General features: G+C 41.9%; 1 protein-coding gene across 1 annotated transcript in view; it reads right to left on the bottom strand.

Annotated features, from left to right (window-relative positions):
* Nucleotides 1-20,992, bottom strand: part of THADA (THADA armadillo repeat containing) — a 3,943,996-nt gene that overhangs the window by 1,873,159 nt on the left and 2,049,845 nt on the right. The window lies entirely within an intron of this gene.

Here is a 20,992-nt window from a genome sequence, read left to right as displayed (position 1 = left end):
AAACCAGACAGCGTCTTACTGTGAGGCGACAACGCTACCGCAGCACCACCACCGCGGGTACCTATGCTTAAGTAATTAAACCTTTGCTATCATTATTAAAAATGGACACCCCGAACCACTTCCATGGCAACCATGCCATGAACATTTCACTCAGTTAAAGTCACTTCTTTCAAATCCTCCAGCTTTAGGACTGCTAGACTACTACAAATTCTTTCTTTTCTGTTGTGAACATAATAAGGTAGCATTAGGATTACTGGCACAGAGAAAAAATGATGGCTTCTGACTGGTTGCCTATTACAGTACAAATATCGACCCAGTAGCAGCTTCCCACCCCCTTGCCTCAGAGTTGGAGCTGCAACTGCCCAGTTAGTTGACATGGCAGTGGCCCTTGCTCTAGGCTATGATACTTGTGTAGCAGTTCCACATTCTGTGGATGTCTTGTTACTAAAGACTAAGACACAGTATCTTTCTGCTTCCAGACTTTCTAAATACGAGTTAGCTCTACTAAATAATCTTTCTCTGCAAATTATTAGACGCCCTCCTTTGAATCCCTCTTCTCTCATTCCCACTGCTGGTTAAGATAAACCTCATGATTGTGTTTTTGTTGCTAACAATGTGCTTCCTCCTAGACCTGACCTTTGAGATGCACCTCTTCAGGACCCTGACTTAATTTTGTTCATTGATGGATTCGGTATAAGGACAGAAGATGGACAATTAACCGCTGCTTTTGCTGTATGCACCTTTGATCAAATTCTATTAACTGAACAAATACAGGGAAATGAGTCAGCTCAAGCAGCTGAACTGGCAGCTATAACTGAAGCTTATAAAGTAGCAAATGACAAAATTGTCACTGTTTTCAGTCACTCTTGTTATTCCTGTGGAGCGTTCCTTAATTTTGGCACCCTGTGGAGGGAATGAGGTTACTTAACCTCTACAGGGACTGTAATTAAAAATGCAGTATTCATTAGAGAATTATCAGTTGAATTATTTTTACTGAAGGAAACAGCTGCTGCTAAATGTGCCACACATAAGTCCAATAACTCCTTATCAGCAAATGAAATGATTTTCGCTGATACAGCGGCAAGACAGGCTGCTTTGTTGAATCCTGTTAGGCTTATTTTCTGCGGCCCCTTCAAGTTGAAAGTGCACTTGTATCTTTGCAGAAAGTGTTGTCTTTTCAGAACCAAGCTGAAGACTCAAAAAGGTTAAGGTGGATCAGTGACAGCTGCTGTCGTTTCCTGGACTCACTTTGGTACCATCCAGATGGAAGGTTAGTAGCATCACAAGTTTATTTACATCAGTTGCATGGGCTTACCATTTGCCTTCCAATTTGGGAAAAAATGCATTACTAAAACAACTTTTGACTGATTGGTATACCCCTTATGCTTCAGAAGTTGTTCAGCATCTTGTAAATACTTGTAATACATGTCTTTCATTTAATGCTTCTAGGTCTGTCAGTGTCCCTACACAGCATATTAAAAAGCCACGGGGACCACTTTATTGTGTCCAATGGGACTTTATCAAATTACCACCTAGTGCAAAATTTATGTATGCATTAGTAGTGGTACAGTGTGTGAAAAATGATGCAGCACCAGTGGCCAAAAAGGTATTTTATGAACTCATACCACATGTTGGGGTATCATGTTGAATTCAGTCAGATAGAGGTATTCATTTTACGAGTCAGATTATACAGCAAATTTGTAAAGTACTAAATGTGAATATTCAATTTCATTGTCCTCACAGACCTCAGGCTTCAGGCATTGAAGAACGAGTGAATCAGACATTAAAGACTAAACTAGCAAAACTTACTGCAAAAAAGGGTCTAAAATGGCCAGAAGCCTTGCCCTTGGTATTGTTTACTACCTGCAGTACAATTATGAAATCCTCATGGGACGACCTAAGAGGATGTCAGCCCCACCCTTGTCCACAAACCTTGAACTACAACTAATTGATTAAGCTATGCTTATTTATTGTAAACAACTTATTTCTGTTTGGCAGCATCTCAATTTACAGGTAGTCACTGTCCAGCTCCAGCCTGATCAGGAAATGACACACAATGTCCACCCAGGTGATTAGGTCTGCATTTGATCCTTCTATAGACAACACATCCTCCATCCTCGATGGATAGGCCCATTCCTGGTGTTCCTCGTCATAGCAACAGCCATCAGACTCGAGAGGTATTAAGCCTGGATCCACATCTCCCACATTCGAAAAGCAGTTCCAAATGAGGGTAACCAGCCCACTCCTTTCAACCCTCCTTATGCAGCCTTGTCTGATGATGAGCCAGTTTCCTCTACCAAAAGGAAAAAACAGAAAGCCTGAGAACAGAACTGATGACTGACACTGTAAGGACATCAGAAAAGGATATTTTCCCCCGAGTCAGGTGACCAAGTGCCACTCATGGGAGAAGGATGACAACAGCAGCCTTTTCGAAGCATGTTTGGAATGCAGTAGCAAGCTGTTCATTACAAGCCAACTGTGTGCCTGGACATTTGTGAGAATCCACTCGGCCCCATCCAGTTAGCCAATCGTGCCTGATTATCGTTTCGATGACTGCAATTATTATTTTTGTCCTACTGCTGCACTTCTTAATTCCTGCTGAAATTTTAAGTACTATTCAACCTTTTAATAAGAGAATACATTGACTGATAACACCCATATCTAAACAGAAAATGATAAACTGGCATCTCCCTTTAGTACTTTTCATGCTGCCTTATGAACCTATGTACTGACTTTGAATGTAAGTAAGTGTTCAGTGTGTGCAGCGATCCCAACTGCACACAATGGATTATCTAAAGTAGTTCCATTAAATCCACTAAGGGATTCTGATTTTTGCAATGCTTTTGCAGACCACGTGAAAAAGAAAAAGTTTGTTAGATAAGACTGTTTTGTTGTCCTTGCCTTTCCTACAGAAAGGAGTCCTATGTTTCCAATAAAATGGCAAATTAAAAGTAGGAAGCAGCAGGTGTAATTTCACTGTGACTCCAATTACAGTACTGTTTGGAAAGAACAGAGAATAGCACTTTACAAAGAACTATACAGAGCACTTTTTTTGTTTGCGTAAACAGGTGTAGTGGCACCATTTTAACAGAAGGGCATTACTTTATTTGTGGAAGGAAAGTATACAAATGGTTGCCAGAATATTGGAGTGGAAGCTGTTTTATTGGTTATGTAGTTCTGGCTATTCGACATTTCACTAGTTTACCCAGCAGGAAAATTCGCAGAGAAAGACCAAGAGGTATGGTCTGTAAAAAAATCCATTTGGAAAGATTAATGCTTCTGGGATTTATCATCATGATCTGGAACAAGAAGCTTTTAAAAGACTTTCTCATATGGACCTTGCGATGATGTTATTTCTGGAGCTAGTATATTGCCTGCTTTTGGGGCTCCAAAATCAATTTGGGAGCTGAGGAAACTCTCCATATTGTTAGAACTGTTAAGCAATGCTACATCTGAATCACTGAATTTAATAACTGTAGAACTGAGTGCCATGTGTACAGTAATGCTGCAAAACAGAATGACACTTGATTTGGTACTTGCATCAAAGGGAGATATGTGTGTGCTCATGCAAAAGAAGTGCTGTACATTTATTCCCAATAACGAGCATGCAATATGTAGCTATTTGAATATCATCTAAAAGGTAGCTGAGCTATCACATACCAAAGAAGCAGACAGTTCACAATGGGCTTGGCTAACTAATTTGTTTTCAGATTGGGGAGGTAGTATTTTGAAATTTATCATGCTCATCACTACCATTATTATGATTTTATTTTTGCTTTTATTTCTATGTAAAACTTTAATAATCAAGATTACTGCAACTCAGTCTAACATTTTGTTACAGAATGTGCAGGTTAGTCATTTTAAAAATGTGCCATTTACAAGTCATGCCAATGAAGGCCACATAGAAAGTGAAGATGAAAAATCAGTATTTGAAGGGTTTGGAAAAAGCATGATGGCATAATTGAGTTGTAAAAGATTAGAATATGAGCGTGATGCTTTATAAGCATCAAATGAGAGATTGTAATGGGTTAAATAAAACTGCATGTGTTTCAGAAGGCTGGTGTATGTGATTGCAAAGTACTTTGGAACCATGGAAACGTACAGAATGCTAAGTTTCATTTCCTGAGCATGAGGTAGCATTTCCTGTAAACCACATAGTAAAAAGGAAACTTATTCCTTGCTTGGCTAAAATACAGATAAAAAGAAAAAATGTATTTTTTTTTTTTTTTTTTTTTACTAAACTTGGCATTTTCCTATTGGATATGTAGCAGTGGTCTGAGGGATAAAATTTATTGTTTAGCGCTTTTCTATTTGATGTTAGCAGTGGTCTTATAGATAAGTTTACTACCTTGATAAGGTTTTTCTAAAAAGTAACCATGAATTCCTTTGTTTGGGGAGACATGACTTTCTGAGCACTGTCTCCTGCACATGTGATTTCTTCTAAATAAAGTTTGCTCTTAGTACTTTATTCTGCCACAGTATGAAGTATTTTACTTAACCTTAACAAAAGGATACAAGGGCAAGCTGCTCAGTAAAAACTAAAGTTTGAAATTACAGGAAGTGAACAAGAGATTGCAGTTTTCCTGGTAACTAAATACCTGAATGCATTTACAAGAACAGTGTATAATTTAGTTTTACTTAAAGATAGAAAATGCACTTTTTATTAAGGCTAAAAGTTAAGGTTTTCCAAAAACATACAAGCTGTTTTACATATCTGGGAGGGGTAAATAAAGATAAGACAAGAAAAGATAGCAATTAGTGTTAAGTGAGAGTACAGGCTTGTAGCATGTGCTTTAGCATGTATAAAGTACAGTTGCGTACACTTACCATAAATGTAGCTGTTCGAATGTATTCACTGTTGCAGTCATTACATTTGGGTAATCCTGTTGGCAGGTTGCCGTCAGTCGGCCTGAATTCCAAAGTCCTGGGTCCTGGGTCAGCTGCTGTCGCCCCCTCCCTGACGTCAGGTCGTCAAGGGTATAAAAAAAGCAGCCAACGCCATTTTCTTTAGTTTTTCTTGCCCCAGATGTCAGGTGCCCCATATAAGGGTAGCCAAAATTTATATATATATATATATATATATATATATATATATATAATTACATGCACCAATATAAACTTTACCTTCATCTACAAGCAAATACACCACATAGGTTGTATAAATCAGAGAAGGAAAGATAGGTTCCATTAGAAGAAAAGGGGGATGGTGGGTGGGTAACCTGGACTGCAAAAGTGAATACACTCGAACATCTACATTTATGGTAAGTGTACACAACTGTACTATGTTCTTCGTGTTTCACTGTTGCAGTCATTACATTTGGGTAGAGTCCCAAAGCTATGGTTGGGAGGCTGGAGCTAAACAGCATTAGGAGCAGCTATGAGGCCCTGCAGAACTGCAGTGGCAAAGCCTGCCCTGGATTTAGGGAAGAGTGGCAGATGATAGTGCTTTGTAAAGGTGTGCACTGAACTCCAAGTAGCAGCCTCTAAAATGTCCTTGGTTGGTACTCCTCTGAGAAAGGCTGCTGAAGTGGCTGCAGCTCTGGTTGAATGTGGCCTAATGCCCTTAGGCACTGGCTTACCATTGTGTAAATAGCAGAAACGAATGCAGTGGCCTATCCATTTTGAAATAGTTTGCTTTGAGATAGCCTTTCCTTGTGATCCTGCAGCATATGCCACTAGTAACTGCTCTGTTTTTTCTGAAAGCTTTGGTTCTGTCCAAGTAGAATCTAAACTGTCTGTGTATGTTCAAAGAATGCAGTATTCTCTCCCCCTTGTTCTGTGGATTTGGATAAAAAGTTGGCAGATGAATAGTTTGGTTAAGAGCCACACTGGACACCACCTTAGGCATAAATGCTTGTCCTCAGAGATACCCTGTCGGGATAAAAAATGATAAAAGGTTCCACAACCATGAGTGCCTGTATCTCTGAAATTCATCTTGCAGAAGTTATTGCTAGGAGTAGAGCTGTTTTCCAAGATAAAACTTTATATCAGCAGTAGCAGCTGGCTCAGAAGGAGGCAGGGTGAGTTTTTCCAACACATAGTTGAGGTCCCATGCAGGCATTGGTGATCTCCTTGGAGGCCTTAAATTTTTGGCTCCTCTGAGGTACTGCTTTAATAAGGGATGAGAAAAAATTGGTGGCTCTGTATTGTAATGAGCCAAAATGGCAAAGGCATGGATTTTAATAGATGAAAAAGATAGACCTTTGTCCAGTATCTCAGTTAAGTATTGCAAAATCTGATGAATATTTGGCACTGCTGTATCAGTTCCCTGTGCCTGGTTCCAAGCACAGAATCTCTTCCATTTTCCAGCATGGAATTTTCTAGTACTAGACCTTCTGGCTTCCAAAATGACATCCATCACAGCTTTACTGAGAGGTGTGTTTTATATGACTACATTATCCGCCATGCTGCCAGGATCTGATTGTTTTGCTGGGACAGTAGATGAGGTATTTGAGGTAAGTTCCAAACTGGGCATTGAGACAAGTTCTTTAGTATTGGATACCAGGGGCCAGTCTGGGGCAATCAGGATCATCTTTGGCTTCTCCTGTCTGACCTTTAGGAGTACCTTGGGGAGGAGAGGCACTGGGGGAAAGGCATATACTGATAGGGTTTTCCAGCTGAAAGATAGGGCGTCCACTTTCCATGCTTGTCTGTGATGAGTCCTTGTGCAGAATCTTTTTAGTTGATAGTTGTGAGGGGAGGCAAATAGATCTATGTCCGGGCATCCCCATTTTCTTGTTATCATGCTGAAGACTTGTGGATCCAGCTGCCACTCGTGGGGATCCACGAGGTTTCTGCTTAGTTTATCTGCCAGAGTATTTTCCTTCCTGGCAGGAATTGTGCCTGCAGATGTACTTGGTAAGTCAGTGCTGGGTCCCACAAAGTCATGGCTAGTCTGCAAAGGGGGTAAGAATGTGTGCCCCCCTGCTTGTTTATATACCACATGACCGTGGTGTTGTCTGTCTTTATCAGTAGTTGTCCCCGATGAAGTAGGTCCTTGAAGGCCATCAGGGCATTTTGAACCACTAGCATCTCTTTTTGATTGATATATAGATGCATTTGGTTTGAGGACCATGTGCCCTGAATGCATCTTCCTGCCAAGAGGGCCTCCCCCAGGCATAATCTGATGCATCCGTTGTTAGTATCTGCCTGGCTGGGGGGTAATGTGAATGGCTGTCCCTTGTTTTGGTGACAAGCCTTTGCCCACCATCAAAACTCCTGCTGCAGGCAGGGAATGAGAGTAATCATAGTTTCCAGGTTGTGGCAATGCTGAGTCCAAACACTTTTTAGGTACCATTAACATTTCCTCATATGCAGTCTTGCATATGGAATTGGTAGGATGCAGGATGCCATGAAGCCCAAAGCCTGCAGAACTTTTCTTGCAGATAACTGGGCCTTTGTTGCCAACATTTTGAAATAGGTAGTCAGTTGTCTTTGTTTGTCTGGTGTGAGATAAGCCATATGTGCACTTGTATTTAAGCTTGCACCCAGGAATATTATCTCTTGAGAAGGTACTAGTTTTGATTTCTTTTCATTGACTGTGTACCCTAGGCATGTTAGAAGTCTTTTTACAAACGGCAGATGCTGTCGAAGAATGTCCTTATTCTCTGCTTGAATTAGACAGTCGTCCAAGTAAGGATATACTTGTATTCCTTTTTGTCTGCAGAATGCAATTACTGGTGCCAGGCACTTTGTAAAGACCCTGGGCACAGTAGACAAGCCAAAGGGCAGTGCAGAGAATTGGTAATGCATTGAGCCAGCCTTGAATCCGAGGTATCTTCTGCATAATTGTCTGATTGGGACATGCAGGTATGCCTCTTTTAGGTCTAAAGTCACAAGCCATGCGTTCTCAGTTGCTGCAAAGTCAACATCTTGAATTTTGGTATATCCAGGAATGTGTTCAGAATAGATAGGTCCAGTATTGGCCTCCAGGTCTTGTCCTTTCTGGGTACCAAGAACAGTCTTGAGTAAAATCCTTGTCCCTGCTCTTGCTCTGGTACTTGTTGAATGGCCCCCATGTCCATGAGGGATGAGACTTGTTTTTGTGCCTCTACCCATTGATTTTTTGGCAGATCTGGCCAGCCGTTTGCCTTTGGCAGGGTATGAAAATGGAACTTGTAGCCTTGCGACACTATATTTAGACCCCACTTGTCCTGGGTTATAATTTGCCAATTTTGTGAAAAAAATGCTAATTTTCCCCCAGAGGGAAGTCATTAGGACTGTTTCCTGTATGGTTGTGATTTGTCTTCTCCAACTTTGGAGGTAGAAGCACCCCATTGCTTTGACCTGTGTGAACCTTGCACCTGAGATCTGCCTCTAGGGCATCTGGATCTGCCCCTTTGAGGTCTGTCTGACACAGGAAAGGACCAATTCTTGGTTGGCTAGTGTTTACCAAACCTAGGTGGCTGTACTTGTAAAAAATCTTTGACAGTTTGCATAGATTTAGCTTTATCCTCCATTTTCTTTAACACATCTTCTGCCTTAACACCAAACAAAGTATCATGCTGTAAAGGTGCATCTAATAATTTAACTTTGACATGATCAGGCATATTTTGTTCCTTTACCCACGCATGCCATCTAATTACAGAACCTGTAACTGCGGCCCTGCAGGAGGCCTCCAAAGAATCAAAATCACATTGCAAATTAGGCTTTCCAACTTGTTCAGCTGCATGCAATAAATCGTGCATTTCCTTGCTTTCTGCACATTCTGAGTTTAACAACATTTTCTGTTTAAACAATGCCATGACATGTTGCTGATATTTGAGCATATGAAACTGACAGTTTAAGGCCCTTATAGCCAAGGTAGCAAATGTGTAAATCTTTTTTCCCCCATCTCTCCAGTGCCTTATAATCTCTGTCAGACGGGGTAGGGTTTTTTGCAGCGGAAGCCTTAACTCCTTTGGGACCCTGTGAAATAGTTTCTGGGTCTGCAGCAGGGTTTTTAAAAAGAAATTTATGAGAGTCAGGAACCCTGTAATATCTGTCAGGCTTAACAGGAGCTGGAGGTAAGGAGTCAGGGGTAAGAGTAGACTCCAAAAAAACATCATCTACAATGTCTAACACAGGTGGAATGGCTAGTGGCCTGTGTTGAGGTAGTAAAAGGAAATCCCTGAGCCTCTTTTTAGATTCTGAAAAATCTTGGCTCTCCCAGTGGAAATGCTCCCTCATGGTATGCAAAGTTTCCCCAAAAGAATAGTCCTCTGGAGGAGAAGCTGAAGGAATAGATTCTTCAGCATCGGAGACTTCATAGGGGGGAAGAGAATATTCCTGATCAGAAGAGGAATCAGAAGAAATAGAAACCTGATCTGAAGATTCATAGTCAGTCTCTTGCCTAGGCCTCTTATCAGGAGGGGGATGGGAACCCCTGATCAAGGTAATCAAGTCTTCGGCCATTTTGAGCATCTGTTTTTTGGGCATAGAGGCCTGTCCACGTGGCTCTTGAGTTTGTTTCTTTGCTTTAGAACGTGCTTTAGCCTTTGTCTTTGAAGCTGAAGTCAGTCTGATGTAAAGATGTTTAGGTCTGAATACACCCTCAGAAGCCGGTGCCTGCACAACGGCTCCGGACCCATCTGAGGGAATAGTATCCGAGGCTCCAATACCTTGAGTTTCCAGCGGCATGGCCAACTCCATGTGGGAGTCGGTAGCGGGCTGCCACTCTAAAGTAGCGGGCCTCAGGGGCTGCAAAAGCATCTCACTGAGAACCGGTGAACCGGTGACTGGCTTAGAAGAAGCTTCGTCGTCGGTTTTGGGCCTCGGTTGTCTATCTCTCTCCTTCTCTTTGCGTTTTTTGTGAACTCTGGTAGTCGGATGGTTATCCGATGACATTTCTGGATAATTAAACCGGCGTCCAAAATAGTTTAAAGCAAAATCATACCGACACTTAATAGTGCGTTGGATAAATCTAGCACAAAACCGACAACCAGAAACATTGTGATCAGGGCCTAGGCATGGAATACAGAAAGAATGAAAGTCCTTATGAGGTATTTGCTTTCCACAAGAAATACAATTATTTACTTTTTCTGACATCGGTCTGGAGCAAGAAAAAAGTTTCCCCAACGAGGTACTTAGCTTTACTGAAGACTTCGGATCTGAAACTCAAACACAAAAATCTCAGGAGTCGGCCGACCGGCACTTGCAAACTGCTTCTGCTTCGGGCACTGTGTGGCAAGAAAGACTAAAGAAAATGGGGTTGGCTGCTTCTTTTATACCCCTGACAACCTGACGTCAGGGAGGGGGTGACAGCAGCCGACGCAGGACCCAGGACTTTGGAATTCAGGTCGACTGAGGGCAACCTGCCAGCAGGATTACCCAAATGTAATGACTGCAACAGTGAAACACGAAGAACATCCTTAATTTTAGGTTAGGTAATGCCTGTGGGCGTAGCTGTTGATTTGTTAAATTGTTCCTATTAAGAGGGTTAAACTTTATTATTTGAAGATTTACATAGTTCTGTGTGCTTGTTTTAAGTTTATAGATTATGAAGATGTTATGGTGGTGTTTTTTTTTTTTGAGAGTTTTCACTGAAACAAAAAATGTGACACAGGTTCAAATGGAGATGACAAGCAACTGTATAAAAGGATCAACATGCCAACAATTAATGGGTGCATGTAACTTGAAAGCTGGAAATAGACATTAAAAAGCTGTCATATATAATAGATGGAGACATTAAAAAGCTGTCATATATAATAGATGGGTATAATAACTTCTTATCATAATGGCTATACTATTCATATTATTTTGTAATGTGAATGGCCTCAAGGGCATAGACAAAAAGTTAAGTATACTGAATTATATTAGGAAATGCAGAGTACAATGTCAAAGGAGACACATTTGGAAAGTAAGATATATTTCATAACAACATGTTCACTGAATTGAAAGCTTCAACTCATATCCAATAACTATTTCAGAACATGCGCCAATAACAACTAAGATAAAAATGCAAAAAATGAAGGAAAAATGGGACAGTGGCACTTTCCTATCAGTTAAAAAGAGAGGAATTTAAGGAATGGGTAGTGGAAAATATTCAAGAGTTATTAGGGAAGATAGAAATTTCTACAAAAGCTATAGCTAGTGAATGTAATAAAATAAAAGTGGAATTTAATAATAGGGTAGAAATAAAAAATATATAGTTAAGAAGTAAAAGGAATGATTTAGAGAGGCTGACTTAGGTTAAAGTATTGCAGAATAAGGGGAGTCTTGCAGAAGAAGTGGCTCTAGTGTGGAGTGCTAAATATATAATAAGGGAGTACATGGACAATATGCATGAGTTTAGGAAGATTACTGATAAGCAACTATTTTTGATAACGCCAGAGCACAAAAACTTTTAGCACAACTTAGGGAACAGAAAGTAGAAAGGGTTGTTGCCAAACGTAGGGAGCCTATAATAAGAAAAATAATCAGAGATCCTGCAGAGGTATTAGGACTATTTTGAAAATGTTATAAACATTTGTAGAAAGCAGGGAAACGTGTAAATCAAGATAGAAAAAATATAGTTGTGTACATTTAACCACAAATGCAGATGTTCGAATGTATTCACTGCTGCAGTCCTAACTATTGGGACTTCCTGCCGTGAAAGGCCTTGGCTGGCCCACACTACCAGAGAAATTTCTTTCTGGCTCCCAGGCTGGCGGACGTCCTGACCAACTTCAGTACATTTGGGTATAAAGGTAGCCAGCCTGTGTTTTCTTGGCCTCAGATAGGAGGTATCCAAAGGAAAACCTGACATAGGAAGGTAGCCAAGGAGGGGTCCCCTTGCCCACGTAGCAAAACAGAATCAACCTACACAGTAGGCTGAGGGTGTTGGTGGGAGGGAAAGAAGACTGCAACAGTGAATACACTCAAATAGCTACATTTATGATAAGTGTACACAAATGTACTATGTTCTTTGTATTTCACTGTTGCAGTTCTGACTACTGAAAGGATTCACAAAGCTGAAAAGAGGGAGGAAGGTGTCTAAGGCGAACAGAGGATGCCCTTCGGGACAGCAGTGGAAAAGCCTATTCTTAACCTGGAGAAGGATGCCAGATGGTAGTGCTTGGTGAAGGTATGCAGTGAAGACCAAGTGGCAGCCTCCAAGATGTCCTTGGTGGTGACACCCTTTAGAAAGGCAGTAGAAGTAGCAGTTGCCCTGGTGGAATGAGATTTTATCCCTACTGGTGGCACTTTGCCACTTGAGTTATAACAAAAGCAAATGCAGTAAGAAACTCATTTGGAAATGGTTTGTTTAGAGGCAGGCTTGCCTTCTTTTCCAAAGGCAAAGGTAATGAAAACCTAACCAGTCTTTCTCAAAGCTTTTGTCTTGTCTAGACAGAAATGTAGCTGTCTGTGCGCATCCAAGGAATGTATAATTATCTCTCCTTTGTTTTGTGGATTAGAGAAGAAGGTAGGGAGATGGATGGTCTGATTTAAGAGGTGTCAGTGACCACTTTAGGCATAAAGGACATATTGGCTCTGTGAAAGACCCTTTCCCTGTGGAAGATAATGAACAGTTCCACTGTTATGATGCCCTGCAACTCAGAAACTCTCCTTGCTGTGGTGATAACCAGAAGAAGAACTGGTTTCCATGTCTGTAACTTTTGTTTGCAGAAGCTGCTGGCTCAAAGGGGGGTAAGGTCAGTTTCTCTAGCACAAAATTAAGGTCCCAAGGAGGAGGGGAAGGTTTCCTTCTGGGTGGTCTAATATGGATTACTCCTCTAAGAAATTGCTTTAAGAGTTGATGGGAGAAAAATGGAGGGTGAGAGGGCACATATGCAGCGTGGATTTTAATGCAGTAATGTGATAGTCCCTGATTTAGCAGGCTAGGCATGTATTCCAGGATGCTGGAAACGTGTGCTGATTTGGGATCTAGGTGGTGATCTTTGCACCAAATAAAAAATCTTTTCCACTTAGATGAGTACGATTTCCTGGTGCTAGGCCTTCTAGATTGTTTAAGGATATCTAGCACCTGTTTACTTAGGCTTACACTACTGTGGTTTGTTGTGGGATCATCCATGCTGCAAGGTTGAGAGTCTGCAGTTTGGGGTGTACAATGTTTCCCTCCTTCTGGGTGAGGAGATCTACTGTCTAAGGAAGTAGCAATGGTCATTGGTTGGTGAGATTGAGGAGGGGGTACCAATGTTGTGTTGGCCAGTCCGGAGCTAAAAAATTGCTCTAGGGCCCCTCTTCTCTTATCTTCAGCAGAACCTATGAAAGAAGCAGTATGAGGAAATGCATAAATGAAAAGTTTTGTCCAAGGGAAGGAAAAGGCATCTGTTTTCCAAGCGGTCTCCTGCTTGCACCTGGTACAGAATTTTTGCAGGTGTGCTTCTCTTTGGATGCAAAGAGGTCTACCTGTGGAATTCCCCACACCTAGGTTGTGGACTAGAAGATATTTTGGGTGCAGATGCCACTCATGTGGGTCCATCACATTTCTGCTGAAATGTTCTGCCACAGCATTCTGAACACCTGGAAGGTACTGTGCTATCAGGTGTCAGCCCATAGACTGTGCTGTTTCCCAGATTTGCATTGCTAGATGGCACAGTGGGTAAGAATGTGCCCATCCTTGTCTATGTATCTTATAACTGTGGTATCGTCTGTCTTGATTAATAGGACACCAGGGGTCCATTTTTCCTTGAAGGCTAACAGGCCCTTTAATACTGCCATGAGTTCCTTTCAATTGATGTGTCTGTCCTTTGATCTGGAATCCCACTTTCCCTGGGTTTGGAAGTTCTGGAAGTGAGCCCCCGTGCTGTCTCAGAGGCATCTGTGGTTAGGGTTTGAGCCTGAGGGGAGATTTTGAAAGGGAGGCCCTGATTCTGGAAGCAAGCTTGCACCCACCATGCAAACTCTATTTTGAGGCAAGGGATGAGGGCGATCTTGGTCTCTAGGGACTCTGAGCTCTGGCTCCAACCATTCTTTGGGTACCACTGGAGTTTCCTCATGTGTAGTCTGGTAAGGGTAACCATGAGGATGCATGACACCAGGTATCCCAGGGCTTGAAGAAATTCCCTTGTTGAGATACAGCATCTCAACTGCATCCTGTGGAAGAAACGTGTTGATAAGGAGACTTTTTCTGGAGGGAGTAAAGCCTTTTGGAAGAGAGGAGTCCAGAAGTGCCCCCAGGAAGACAATCTTTTTTGTTGGTGAAGTGTGGGATTTCTGTAGGTTCACTGTGAACCCAAGTGAGGAAAGGAGGTTCTGGGTGAATTTGAGGCCCTTGGGGAACTTGGCCTGATCTGTGGCCTGTATGAGGCAATTATCCAGGTAAGGATAGATTTGTATCCCCCTGGTCCTGCAGAAAGCTACTGCTGATGCTAGGCATTTTGTGAACACTCTTGGTGTTGTAGATAAGCCAAAGGACAGTGCAGAAAATTGATAATGACTGGATCCTGCCCTGAAGTAAAGAAATCTGTAGACTCCTGAATAGGGATGTGTAGATAAGCATCTTTTAGGTCTAGAGAGACAATGAAGGCATGGGGGATATCATGGTTCGCAGTTTTTGGAGGGATAACATTTTGTACTTTGGTTCCATGACGAACTGACGGAGGTTTGCCAGATCCAAAATGGGACACCAAGAGCTTGGAATAGAATCCCTTTCCCTGCTGTGCAGAGGGAACTTGTTCTACAGTTCCCTGCGAACACAGTATCTGGATTTGAGCCAAGGTCTCTGTTTTTTTACTTTGGGGGACATTTGGATCACTTAAACCTTTTAAATGCTCTTTGACAGTGAGTCTGTAGCCATCTGCAATAATGTCTAGAACCCATCTGTCTGATGTGATGAGGGTCCAGGTATATTTGAAAGAGACAGCCTTCCTCTTAGCTTTGGGGGGGGGGGGTCAGGGGATGGGTGGTTGAGTCACTGTTGCTCTCTGGATGTAGCTTGGGATCTACAACTCCCTTGCCTAGGTGCCTTTGAGGCCCACTGCCTACCCCTTTCTGACTGTTGCCTCTGTCTGAGTGGCCTATCCTTTTGAGGTTTCCTCTGCCTACTCCTAGGCTGGGTGGTAAAGGACCAGTGTTTGGAAGGAAAAATGTCTGCTGAACCTGGGTGGTCGTACCTGGGGGAAATATTTTACTGTCTGCATTGAATTAGCATTATTATCTATCTTTTTAAGGACTTATTCTGCCTTGGGCCAGAACAGAACCTTCTTTTCAAGGAGGGCATCCAACAGACTAGACTTGACGTGCTCCTGAAGAGTTTGTTCTCAGAGCCAATCATGTCTCTTAAAAACAGATCCAGTAGTAGCTGCTCTGCAAGATGCTTCCATGGCAGCACAACCACAATGGAGGGAATGTTTAGCTACCTGAGCACTGGAATGACACAGGTCAGTCAATTCTTTTGGGAGGTTTTTGTTTTCAAGTGTGTAGACCTTTTGTGTAAACTGTTCTAGGATAGTCTTCTTCTTCAGTCTGTTGGTACTTATTCATAAGAAATTGACAAATTAGGGCCCTCATGGCAAGAGTGGTGAATGTATAAACCTTCTTGCCAAACCTGTCAAGGGCCCTGCTTTGTTATTAAGAAGCAAGTTCCTAGAGAAACTGGCTTTGGCTCCTTTTGGTCCTGGAGTGATAACTTCAGGGTCAGCAGTAGGTTTCTGTAAAGATACTTATAGGAATGCTGGACCCTGTAAAACCTGTCTGAGTTACGTGGGGCAGGTGGGAGGGAGTCAGGTTTAAAAGAAAATTCCAAGACGACATCTTTCACTACTTCCAGAATGAGGGACATAGCCAGTGACGTAGGTTCAGGTAAGTCCAGGAATTCCCTAACCCTCTTTTTTGTCTGTGTGTAGTCCTGAGCTTCCCACTAAAAATGTTGCTTCATGGCATGAAAGGTCTCTCCAAAAGAGAAATCCTCAGGAGGGAGGATTTCCTCAGAGTCCGAATCCTCATAGGAGGTAAAGTAGGGGCCCCTCCTCAGACCCAGAGTCCTTGATTTACGAGTCTTCCTCAGAAGGAATGGTATCTAGGGAAGTTACTTGAAGATCATCTCTTTTTCTTTTCCTAGGAGAAGTAATCCCTGGACCTTGCCTAGATCTGACAATGGAGAGTAGGTCCTATGCTAACCTGAGTAAATCTTGCCATGACCCCTGAGAAATGGAGCTGAAGGGCCTGGCTGAAGGCCTAGGGACAGAGGTTTTCTTAGGGATGGCTAAGGCCTTAGGCCTAAGGGTGTCTGACACCCTGATTCCTGTCTCTTGAGAATGAAGTAAATGCACCGGAGCTGGTGTAGGTCAAGGCTTGGTTACATAATCTCCAGGCAGAACATGTTCCTCAGAAGCTAAAGCCTGCAGAATGGCCCTGGACCCGACCGATGAGCCAATGTCAGCAGCTTGTGTAGTTATGGATGGAGCCAATGGCATGTTGGACTCAGAACGGGTCTCTACAGAGGCCTGAATCACCGGATCAGAAAAAGAAGGGGATGCAAAAGCGTCTCATTTTGTTCAACAATCACAAACCTAGAGGGAGACGCAGGCAGTGACAGATTGTCATCTGATGACCTAAGCTTTTGTTTTTCTTACTTTTTCTTAGGTAGATCAGATTCAGTATAACTGACAGATGTCATGGAAGGCAAGTGAGAAGATTATTGGCTAAGGAACATAGTGAGAAATTCTGCCCTACACCTAATTGTTCTAGTATTCAAACACACACAAAACCAACAACCAAAGATGTTGTGATCTGAGCATAAGCAAAGGAAAGAAAGATTTCCCCAGTTGGATACTTATCTTGCCCAACGGCACTATCTGATGTAGACTGACCGAAGCACTTGAATACACATTGGGCGGCAGGCAAGAAAAGAGTGGTATTATGATGCAAGTTAGTTACCTTTATATCTGAACGTACTGATGTTGGTCAGGGTGTCCGGCAGCCTGGGAGCCGGAAAGAAATTTCTCTGGTAGTTGGACCAGCAAAGGGCTTTCACAACAGGAAATCCCAATAGTCAGGACTGCAATAGTGAAACATAAAGAACATCAGTATGCCAAGGTTAGAGGTAGATGAGCCTCAACAGTTAACAATTAAGATAGGATGATACGAGATAAAAATGGTGACATATAATCAATCTGCAGGAAAGTCTCAAAACTAGTTCCTGTTGAAGTTTGAATGCTAGGAAGTTAGAAAGTGATAAAGATCTGGAAAGTTTTATTTAATAGTATTTTAAAAGGAGGGGAAGTGTTACCATCTTGGAAGAAAGTTGTAGTGACTATAACACCAAAAGTCTGTAAAGACCCATCAGACCCAACTTTATATAGACCCATTTCACTTTTAAACCATGATTATAAAGTGTTTATGTCCATAATAGCTAAAAGAATGGCAAAGTTGTTGCCAAAATTGATAGATATGAATCAATGCAGTTTTGTGGAGGGGAGGCAAATATTTGACAGCATTAATAGAACAATGATGATCCAAAAAGAAACAGAACATAAGAATATACTGCTGTTATTGGTAGTTCTTGATGCAGAGAAAACGTTCAACAGAGTAAGGTGGGATTTTAAGAATAAGGCATAATAATAAGGTTAATTAGGAAGATATATGTGGGGTTAGAGGCAAAAATTAAAGTGGGAGGGTTCCTCTCTGATAAATTGCATCTTAACAGAGGAACAAGGCAGGGGTGTCCTCTTTCCTCTTTGTTATTTGCATTATATTTACAGCCATTGGCAAAGAAAACATGGGACTCAGATATTTAAGGATTTAATTGGTATTTTAATCAAGAACAGTTGGCTTTATTTGAAGACAATATTATTTTGTACCCAATAAAAATAGAAAAAGACATCTCAGTGATGAGGAACATTTTGAGACAATTTCAAGTTTTTTTTTTAAGATATAAAATTAATGAAAATGAAGCAAAAGCTATAGCTGTAAACTATGTACCCACACATGAATTGGTTCAGCAATTCCCAGGTTTATGGGGACACGGAAAAACAAAGTATTTGGAATGGGAAATAAAAAAGTTTTTTGTTACAGCAGCTAAGGATATGTGGAAAGAGACTAAGCAAAAAATACCAAAACTAAGGAACTGGAATTTTTTTTTATTTTGGATGTGGATAGTAAGATATAAGCAGTGAAAATGCTTTTGGTGTTATATACAGGTCAGTCATATTTTTATCAACCAGAGGAGAAGTTGTGGACAATAAATTAAGAGTTGAAATATTTTATCTGCAAGGGAGAGTCAAGTGAGATAAGTTGCTCTAACTCTGAACACTGTCAGGTGTTAGTTCTTAACTTCCTAATAAGTAGAAAAGCAAACTATGGACACATTATGAAAAACTGTCTACAAATCCCATTCCTGTTTTCCAAAAGAAAATGATGGATAAAACAAAGGTAATGAAACACACTTCAAAAAAGTAGAAGTGTCCACAAAAAAAAAATGAACTGGGAACACTAAGTGAGGACAGCACTTAACAATATGTATACATAAAATGGGTGTCAAATAATCAAAATGTTAACTGAATTCTGAATAACTTTAAAACCACTGAAATCTGTAAGTGCCAGCCAGAAAATAATTATAAGACTAATATAACTGTAAAAATATAACCATTACAGCTCAAATTTTACTTAAAAATGAAATTTTATAGCTATCTGAAGAGGTGGAGAAATAGTTTCATAGTTTAGTACTAGGCTATCTGCCCTGGGGCATTTATAAGCCTAGCCATAGTGATGTGGCTTTCGCCAACCCTTGTAGTGGTACTAAAGTGTACAGAATAGATTTAGAATACTGTGCCTCTGTCTAGTAGTGACACATTGAAGACCCCTTTACTTAATAGAATTAGTTTACTGTGCCTCTGTCTAGTAGTGACACAGGGATGATCCCCGGGGTAAACCTACGATCTCCCATCCACTCGTCAAGATTTCTCTTGAAGAGAGTCAGTGAGGGGCTCTGCCTAACATGAACTGGGATTCTGTTCCAGAGTGTGGGAAGCCTCTGAGTTATGAATCTGTCCCTCCAGCATGTCCTATTCATATTTGTGCTGAGATTTAAATCTTTAGCTCTCGTGGTTCTGATGGATTTGGATTTTTGAGGTGGAGCATGTCCATCAATTCCTGATTGGACATGGCCTGTACGTCAGGCACAGATCACCTCTGAGCAGGCGGTATGCTACTGAATAGAGCTGGAGTTTCTTTAGTCTGGCAGCATATGACATATGTTGGAGACCCTTGATCCTCTTGGTGAGGTACTTCTGGGGTCTCTCCAGCTGTTGTAAGTGCCGGGTGAGGTACATACCAAATGGGGCATTGTACTCAATCATGGGCCTGATAAGGGAGGAGTATAGGGGTACAATGACCTCCTTTGATCTGGATGTGAAACCCTTCATGATAAGGTGGGCAAGGTAGAAAGTCTTTCTAACCACTTTGGCAACGTGGGTGTCAAATGAGAGGTCACTATCGACTTGGGTCCCCAGGTCTCTGATTACTTTTTCCGTACTCAGTGGGTTACTGTCTATGTGACAATTTGTGGGTACTTTGTTTTTCCCAAAGGGGATGACTATACATTTCTTGGCATTCAGTTTTAGGCCATGATTCCGGCACCAGTTGTCCGTTTCACTGAGGCCTTTCTGTAGGATGTGTGTGTCAGCTGGTGTATCGACTATGGCGCCTAGTTTGCAGTCATCTGCGAACTTTGTTAGCCACAACCCTCCCATGTTTGCTTTCACATCTGAGAAGTAAATGCCGAACAAGAGGGGTCATAGGACAGAGCCCTGTGGGACACCACTTGTGACTGGCTTTGAATCTGACATGGCTCCCGCAATTTTGACTTTATGGGTTCTGTTCTTTAGCCAGTTTGCAACCCATCTTGTGACATATGGATTTACATTTAAGCTGTTGAGCTTGTCTATGATGCCTGAGTGGGGTATCGTGTCGAAGGCCTTAGCCAAGTCCAGGTAGGCTGTATGGACTGCTTTGCCCTCATCAATGGCTCTAGTGACTGTTTCGAAAAAGTCAACCAGGTTCAAAAGGCAGGATCTGCCCTTCACAAAGCCGAACTGGGTGGGATGAAGTGTCTGTAGGTCCCCAATGTCGCTGTTTATGAGTTCCATAATGATTCTTTCCATAGCTTTGCAGACCAGGCTGGTTAAGCTTATGGGGCGGTAGTTCCCAGTGTCTGTAGAGGTGCCTCCTTTGTGGAGTGGGACCACTGTTGCTGTACACCAGTGTTCAGGTACATATCCTGCAGTAAGGCTAAGATTAAATAGCATTTTTATATGCGGGTTTAGCTCCTCTTGGACTTCACATAGCACGCAACCGGGGATACCATCAGGTCCCATTGATGCTGTGTTTTTTGCTTTGCTGAGGGCGGCTCTCACCTGGACATCTGAGATGACAGGGAGGTTACATTCAGCTGGGATAAGTATTTCTTCTTTTGGGGGAGAGGGAGGGGAGAAATTTGCACTGAACCTGTCTGCCAGAATGTTGGCAATATCTGTGGGTTCAGTGAATTTTTTGTCGTTGTGTACTAACTCTGAGCATATCTGAGGGTTTTCGCCCAAGTTTCTAACATAACTGAAGAAGGCCTTGTGGTTATCTTTAGTGTCCTTGGCGATTTTTCTCTCAAAGTTGGCCTTGGATATTTTTATGAGAGAACGTAGCTTTTTACTAGTGCTGATCAGAGATGCCTTCCCTTTATGGGATTTTGCTCTGTCTTGCAGTAGCTTCCTTCTTTTGTTATACAATTTGTTTATGGTTGGGGTCCACCAGACAGGATGCTTTCCCTTGGTGGAGAGGGTCTTGGTTTTATTTGGGATTGCATGATCCATGCATTCTTGGAGATGTCCGTAGAAAGCATTTGTGAAGGATTCAGCATTGTGGGTTGTGGTTTCCACTGGCCCAGTGGGCTTAAAGGATACCATCTCAGTCTTAAGATGTGTAAAGTCGGCTTTTGAGAAGTTTTTCACTGTAGTCTTTTGTGCTGGGGGTGGAGGTGGGATATGTATATCCAGGGTGATTAGTTTGTGGTCAGATCTCACTAGTGAAGGGTATACTTCGGGTGTGGAGCATTTTGTCCCCATGTTAGTGATGATCA

Source organism: Protopterus annectens, chromosome 6.part0, assembly GCF_019279795.1.
Source record: "Protopterus annectens isolate FY-2018-M chromosome 6.part0, PAN1.0, whole genome shotgun sequence".
Classification (NCBI taxonomy): Eukaryota; Metazoa; Chordata; order Ceratodontiformes; family Protopteridae; genus Protopterus; species Protopterus annectens.
The sequence above is the reverse complement of the archived record's forward strand: the minus strand, read 5'-3'. Positions and strand labels throughout refer to the sequence as shown.